Here is an 8,130-nt window from a genome sequence, read left to right on the forward strand (position 1 = left end):
TCGGCTTGTTGCGACAGCAAACAAAGGCAACGCACTGATTTTCGTAGCAGGTTTTTTATTCGACCGCTTTAAAACCTGCAACATAATTTTAATTTTAATTTAGGCAAAAATTTTAGTATTAAGACTACATCTTACGTATCAGTGGCCTTTTCACTCGCTAGGCTTTGCAGTTCACTGTCCAACTCGATAGGTTAGGTATGGAATCTAAGTGGTTTTTTAGCAATAGTATCAATTAAGTTTAGGTTCAGGAAATTAGATATAAAGCATCTACCTTTAGCAATCCTTTAGAATATTTTAGAATTACGAAATAGCATAAGATTCAACTTAGCTTAATAATTATATTATATTTCACCGTAAGTATCTAACACGCGCTACTGGTTTGGGTTTCTACTATTGTGTCTTCCACTGACAGCTTATCATTCGCGTGACAAGGCTTATCAGTCAAGTGGATGAACCGGTTATGATAGGGTGACCGACTCGACGCACAGTGGCGGGTCTCCGAACAAAAGTCGGACAAAACCCAAACTGTTCATTTAAAAAGTAGAAAATCCATATCAGGTTGATTTTTTTCTGGAAAATTCAATTTTGGTGTCAAAAATTCAAAAAGTTGGAAAAATATCTCCCTAAAGGGCAATTAAAACTTTTTATATGGCTAAAATTACGTCGCAGTGTTTTTATGTATATCATTATTTATTCATATTCCCATATTTTGTTATGTTTGAGGATCCAGTAGTCATCAGCGAAACTGAGGATAGTATATATAATATAAAATATATAATAATAATGATTACGGTGTACGGTGTCAGTATAGTCAGTTTCTGGCGAAGCGAATATGGGAAACCAGTATAAACTGTCAAAATGTGAACCAGCCGATTGTGTGCCAAATTTCGCCGTTGGAAAACTGCTCGGCATAATCAATAACCATAAACGAATGATAATCCATATGGTTTAACGATAAGCCATACAGTCGTGACTATATCCCGAACTAGTTGTTAAGCACGTTTTGTGGTTATTGATTATGCGGGGCGATCATGTAGTATTTAAATAGATATCGATTTTGGCTCAATTAATACATCGCATTAATTTAGGAAACAAAATGTTAAATACGTTAAACTAGAATACGTGAGTAGAAAACAAGGAATTGTTCATTAATATAAGATCAATGTTGTGTGTAATTAGCAGTCTTAAAAAAAATCCACCGCCATTAATTAACTGTTCTGCCTTTTTTCACGCTATACTATTTTAAGAGAAATGTGCATTCGAAACGAACTATACAGTATATTATTTGTTGAAATATGCAAAATGGTCCCATTTTAATAGATTTAAAAAACTTGAGTCTAAGTAAAAATTTGTCGTTTATGACCGTTTTTTACTTATGTTTATGACCATGTTATATTATATTTCACCGTAAGTATCTAACACGCGCTACAGGTTTGGGTTTCTACTATTGTGTCTTCCACTGACAGCTTATCATTCGCGTGACAAGGCTTATCAGTCAAGCGGGTGAACCGGTTATGATAGGGTGACCGACTCGACGCACAGTGGCGGGTCTCCGAACAAAAGTCGGACAAAACCCAAAATGTTCATTTAAAAAGCAGAAAATCCATATCAGGTTGATTTTTTTCTGGAAAATTCAATTTTGGTGTCAAAAATTCAAAAAGTTGGAAAAATATCTCCCTAAAGGGCAATTAAAACTTTTTATATGGCTAAAATCACGTCGCAGTGTTTTTATGTATATCATTATTTATTCATATTCCCATCTTTTGTTATGTTTGAGGATCCAGTAGTCATCAGCGAAACTGAGGATAGTATATATAATATAAAATATATAATAATAATGATTACGGTGTACGGTGTCAGTATAGTCAGTTTCTGGCGAAGCGAATATGGGAAACCAGTATAAACTGTCAAAATGTGAACCAGCCGATTGTGTGCCAAATTTCGCCGTTGGAAAACTGCTCGGCATAATCAATAACCATAAACGAATGATAATCCATATGGTTTAACGATAACCCCTACAGTCGTGACTATATCCCGAACTAGTTGTTAAGCACGTTTTGTGGTTATTGATTATGCGGGGCGATCATGTAGTATTTAAATAGATATCGATTTTGGCTCAATTAATACATCGCATTAATTTAGGAAACAAAATGTTAAATACGTTAAACTAGAATACGTGAGTAGAAAACAAAGAATTGTTCATTCATATGAGATCAATGTTGTGTGTAATTAGCAGTCTTAAAAAAAATCCACCGCCATTAATTAACTGTTCTGCCTTTTTTCACGCTATACTATTTTAAGAGAAATGTGCATTCGAAACGAACTATACAGTATATTATATGTTGAAATATGCAAAATGGTCCCATTTTAATAGATTTAAAAAACTTGAGTCTAAGTAAAAATTTGTCGTTTATGACCATGTTAAACGACAAATTTTTACTTAGACTCAAGTTTTTTAAATCTATTAAAATGGGACCATTTTGCATATTTCAACAAATAATATACTGTATAGTTCGTTTCGAATGCACATTTCTCTTAAAATAGTATAGCGTGAAAAAAGGCAGAACAGTTAATTAATGGCGGTGGATTTTTTTTAAGACTGCTAATTACACACAACATTGATCTTATATGAATGAACAATTCTTTGTTTTCTACTCACGTATTCTAGTTTAACGTATTTAACATTTTGTTTCCTAAATTAATGCGATGTATTAATTGAGCCAAAATCGATATCTATTTAAATACTACACGATCGCCCCGCATAATCAATAACCACAAAACGTGCTTAACAACTAGTTCGGGATATAGTCACGACTGTATGGGTTATCGTTAAACCATATGGATTATCATTCGTTTATGGTTATTGATTATGCCGAGCAGTTTTCCAACGGCGAAATTTGGCACACAATCGGCTGGTTCACATTTTGACAGTTTATACTGGTTTCCCATATTCGCTTCGCCAGAAACTGACTATACTGACACCGTACACCGTAATCATTATTATTATATATTTTATATTATATATACTATCCTCAGTTTCGCTGATGACTACTGGATCCTCAAACATAACAAAATATGGGAATATGAATAAATAATGATATACATAAAAACACTGCGACGTAATTTTAGCCATATAAAAAGTTTTAATTGCCCTTTAGGGAGATATTTTTCCAACTTTTTGAATTTTTGACACCAAAATTGAATTTTCCAGAAAAAAATCAACCTGATATGGATTTTCTACTTTTTAAATGAACAGTTTGGGTTTTGTCCGACTTTTGTTCGGAGACCCGCCACTGTGCGTCGAGTCGGTCACCCTATCATAACCGGTTCATCCACTTGACTGATAAGCCTTGTCACGCGAATGATAAGCTGTCAGTGGAAGACACAATAGTAGAAACCCAAACCAGTAGCGCGTGTTAGATACTTACGGTGAAATATAATATAATATAATTATTAAGCTAAGTTAAATCTTATGCTATTTCGTAATTCTAAAATATTCTAAAGGATTGCTAAAGGTAGATGCTTTATATCTAATTTCCTGAACCTAAACTTAATTGATACTATTGCTAAAAAACCACTTAGATTCCATACCTAACCTATCGAGTTGGACAGTGAACTGCAAAGCCTAGCGAGTGAAAAGGCCAATGATACGTAAGATGTAGTCTTAATACTAAAATTTTTGCCTAAATTAAATTAAAATTATGTTGCAGTTTTAAAGCGGTCGAATATAAATCCTGCTACGAAAATCAGTGCGTTGCCTTTGTTTGCTGTCGCAACAAGCCGAAAATGATCAAATACCACTTAATATGAGCGTTTCTTTAATCAGATTGACGCACGGAGGCCCGAAATTGTTCCCAAATGCCATTTTGAAATCCAAGATGGCGACTTCCGGTGTCAGGAAAACAGCCTTAAGTGACCAAATACCACCCAATATGAGTATCTCTGAAACAAGAATGAAGCTGAAAATTGACCTCAGACACCATGATGAATTGTAAGAAGGCAACTTCCGGTTTCCAAAAAACAGCCAAAAATGGTCGATTTCCATACAATATGAGTATCTTCGGAACCAGAATGATACACAGGAGCTAGAATCGACCACAGACACCATTTTGAATTCGAAGATGGTGACATTCGGTTTCTGGAAAACAGCCGAAAATGACCAAATAACACCCAATATGGGTGTTTCTTAAACCAGAATGACGCTCAGGGGCCAGAAATTGTCTCCAAATGCCATTTTTAAATCCAAGATGGCGACCTACGGTTCTTGAAAAATAGCCCAAAGTGACTTTGGTCACCCAATATGAGTATCACCGGAGCCATAATGATGCAAGGAGCCATAAATTGACCTTAGACAACAGTTTGAATTGAAAAATGGCAACTTCTGGGAATCAGCCGAAAATAACCGAATACTACTACATACGGATATGTCCGTAATCGAAATGATATAAAGAAGCCAAGCATTGACCCTGGGCACCATTTTGAATTAGAAGATGACCACTTTCAGTTTCTGGTAAACAACGAAAATAACTGAAATGCACCCAATATATATCCGGAATCGAGGTCATGTACAAAAGCCAAAAGTTGAGGATGTTGCCATTCTGATAAAACCAATCATTTTTTAACGATATAATCCAATCGCAAGGAATCGATAAATTTGAAATGTTTAAAATTATTAAATTAAACACTAAAATAGGAGGGACGAAGTTTGCCGGGTCAGCTAGTCTTTTATATAAGCGTGACTACGCAATGTATACCTATCAAAGAATCACGTCTTTCGAAGTGTATTTGCTTTCTCGAGAGTATTCGGGATTGGACATAAACAAATGTTTAAACATTTGGATTCTTTGGGTGGTGGATGGTGGTGTTTGACATTAAAGAAACCTAGTTCGCCTGCGTAATGAGCTAACTTCGCGCGACACATTGTTCGATTTCGTCACTATACGGCGATACAGCCTTTTCTTTCCGTCGCAGTCGTGGAGATGCGGAGGTGAACTCGGTTTCCGAAAACAACGGCTCTTACACCCCGCCGTTATCGATCCTTATAAAGCAATAGCTACTGAATTGTTGAACACTGCAGATGGCAAACTAATTCCAAGTAGCCATATACGTGATTCCTTGTGCAACTTCACTAGTTCAGTTCGATCACGAAGGAGCAACTAGGTTTGTTTGCGTAATTCCTAACTTTTAATTTTCCAATTATTCGAGTCAAAATTTCAAAACATTATCTAACTGATCGAACTCTGCAGAATTCAAAATTTGATAGATTTCCTGCCAGAGCAGGAGTGTGCCTCAAGGTTCAGTCTTGGGTTCGGTTCTAAAAACATATTTTTTTCAGATATTCTTCATTTACCTCTAGGCTGCACAATGTCATTGTTCTGCCTTCGTGTCATTCGCACACGATTGCAGGAAAGTTTAGATATTTTCTATTCCTATTTGCAAAAATGGAAAATTTCCCCTAATGCTACTAAAATTCAATTGATAATTTTCCCTCACAAGCCTCGACCTTTTTTTTTTCAAACCAAACAATGATCACGTTATAAAGATGACAAGGTTAAGTACTCGGGATTAGTTTACTTATTTTCAAAGAACACATTTAGAGTATACAAGCAAATTGCATCAAATATACGAGATGTTTATATCCTCTCATTGATAGAAATTTTGTTCAAAGAATGAACTTTTGATTTACAAACAAAGGTTTAGACCAGCAATGCTTTATGCTGTACAGATCTAGTCAAGGTGTTGTTTAACAAGGAAAACAATGCTTCAAATGCAATGCTTCAAACAATGCTTCAATTCAGAATAAAACTTTAAAAATGATTTCGAAGCGTCCTCCTTGGATTGGTACGAATTACATAGACTTACTGATTAGAAATCATGTCAAATTAACTTATTATCAATTTTCGACAAATATCGTTGCAATCAATTACTACGATCTTATAGCCAATAAGTTAGCAATAAAGTTAGTTGTATTAGTATTTCCTTTTTTGACAAGTAGTCCTAATTACAAAAGCAAACAAGTTATAACAATTAGAATCACAAATTTCTAACAGTGTTGAGAAGTATTAATTTGTGATTGGCTACACAAACTCATTGTTTGCTTATTATTTACTAACTAGTTTGCCCGTAGTGGCTAGCCACTTTCAAACGCATTTTGAACTATTAAAAGTTGGTATTTAATCTAAAATGAAAATATTTTTTTGTTTGAAATATCGAGTTGAAGTTCAATATTTAACTAAGACACTATCGACAATTCGTTGCAGATGGCCAGCGCTGGTTTAAAACTTAACTAATTATCTAACTGCGATAAATCCTTCGTTCAGTAGATCGTGGATTGATTACTTACTCGAAAACGAAACTCCATCTCGCTTTTTATACGGATCCACTGCACAGCTGTTTTCTCCAATATCTAAAGACTTTTTCTCCATTATTTGATTATTTTCGAACAATTGTTTTCTAACGATTTAATTTTTTTTTTTAATTTCATAACTTGAATAATAGTTCATTTTCTCAATTGTTTAATGTTACATATGTTATAGTCAAACTAAACTTACAAAATAACTAAAAATGAATGTGATTGAAAGAAAAAAACCTAAATTAATCCACCTAGCGGTCAGACTCAGCCTTTCTCATTCAAACTTATTATTTGTAAAAATAGATTTACATGAATGCTTAAATCCAATAAAGGTTTATTCACTTTTTGGGTTTAAAATATTGATGTTGTAATTAATGTATAAAATATGGAATTTGACGTAATGTTAGTGCTTAAGAAATAGTGAAATAAAAGAAATGACTCTTAATTTCGAACAATTTAATCACGAGCAATACCGGGAAAGTTCAGATAGTACGATACCACATTTAAATCATGTTGAGGCCATATATATTGATCAAAGCAGGTAAAGTGTTGAATAGTCTTTGAATTTCTTTTCTTTCCAAAACTTTTGAACAGCATATCAAATTGTTATGAAGTTTGTTATTTGTAAGTTTAGGGGAGCTGCGTAGCCGCAAGATTACAGAGTCCGGTTTGTCAAGCGGATGGTCGTGGGTTCGAATCTTAGTAGAACCAGGCTATCCGATGCCAAAAAGGACTTAAGCATGGGTTTATTCTCAGGTTCCCCACCAGTTACCCTTCCTTTACGCTGAAATCTACAATACCTTCATGTGACTTCCTCTTAACAAAAAATAAGTCCCTCTTATCAATAAAACTGGCCAGAAGGACGCACGACGAAATTTCTCCACGAAATTATAATTGGTGATGTTAGGCAAGAGGAACGAGTATCGGTATAGTAGAACAGTAAGCGTGTCAGGAAGAGTATCACATTACACACATGCACTGATGAACAATAATAATAAGCATGCCACTTCTCAATAGCGGCATTGCTATTAACAGAAGTGCGGGATACAGCAGACACCCGGTCATATCTCACAATAGATCTACGATTCTGGTCGCAGTGAGGAAGTCCATACATAAAAAAAAATCATAAGTTTGAGAGATGACTCGTTTGTATGACACTAGTTATGTTCAAATAAGTCGTGTAATACTTGAGATAATAGACTTTCGTTGTTTTACAAATTAAAACATAACGGTTGCTTAAGTTTGATTACAATCAAATGAAAAGGTAACGTATAGGGCAGCCAAACTTTGAAACCACGTGTTCAATCATAATTCATCAGTTAACCCTTAACTAGCCCGTTCATCTGATATCAATATTGTTCAAATCGGTTGTGTAGTTTCTAAGATAATGAAGTTTCGTGATTTTCACATTTCGATACATTACAGACGAAGTTACAGTCTGATTACAGCAAAATTCAATAGGGTGTTATGAGGCAGCTAGACGTTTCATTTGATACTAATTCTGTGGAAATCTCTGAGAAAAGTGAGTGAGTCCAAGATTTCTTCGGAATATGTTTTTTTTCATAGCTGGATTTCACATTTTTAAACATAACAGGCAAAGTAATAATCCATTTGTAAAAAAAAATCATTAGGCTCTTATGGGGCGTCAAGACCTTCCATATGACACTGATTTTATGAAAATCGGTCCAGCCATCTCTGAGAAACATTAGTGGGATTAAATAGTCTCCAGAACACGTTTCTTTCCATAACTTCTGAACCACATGTTCAGTCTTCATAAA

At 34.7% G+C, this 8,130-nt stretch overlaps 1 long non-coding RNA gene across 1 annotated transcript; it reads left to right on the forward strand.

The window, feature by feature from the left end:
* Nucleotides 1–3,390: 3,390 nt before the first annotated feature.
* Nucleotides 3,391–4,483, forward strand: LOC129725686 (uncharacterized). The gene is made up of 3 exons (XR_008728146.1): nt 3,391–3,515; nt 3,583–3,651; nt 3,711–4,483. It is a non-coding gene; the product is annotated as an uncharacterized LOC129725686 (long non-coding RNA).
* The last annotated feature ends 3,647 nt before the right edge of the window (nt 4,484–8,130 follow it).

Source organism: Wyeomyia smithii, chromosome 2, assembly GCF_029784165.1.
Source record: "Wyeomyia smithii strain HCP4-BCI-WySm-NY-G18 chromosome 2, ASM2978416v1, whole genome shotgun sequence".
In the NCBI taxonomy this organism is placed as follows: domain Eukaryota; kingdom Metazoa; phylum Arthropoda; class Insecta; order Diptera; family Culicidae; genus Wyeomyia; species Wyeomyia smithii.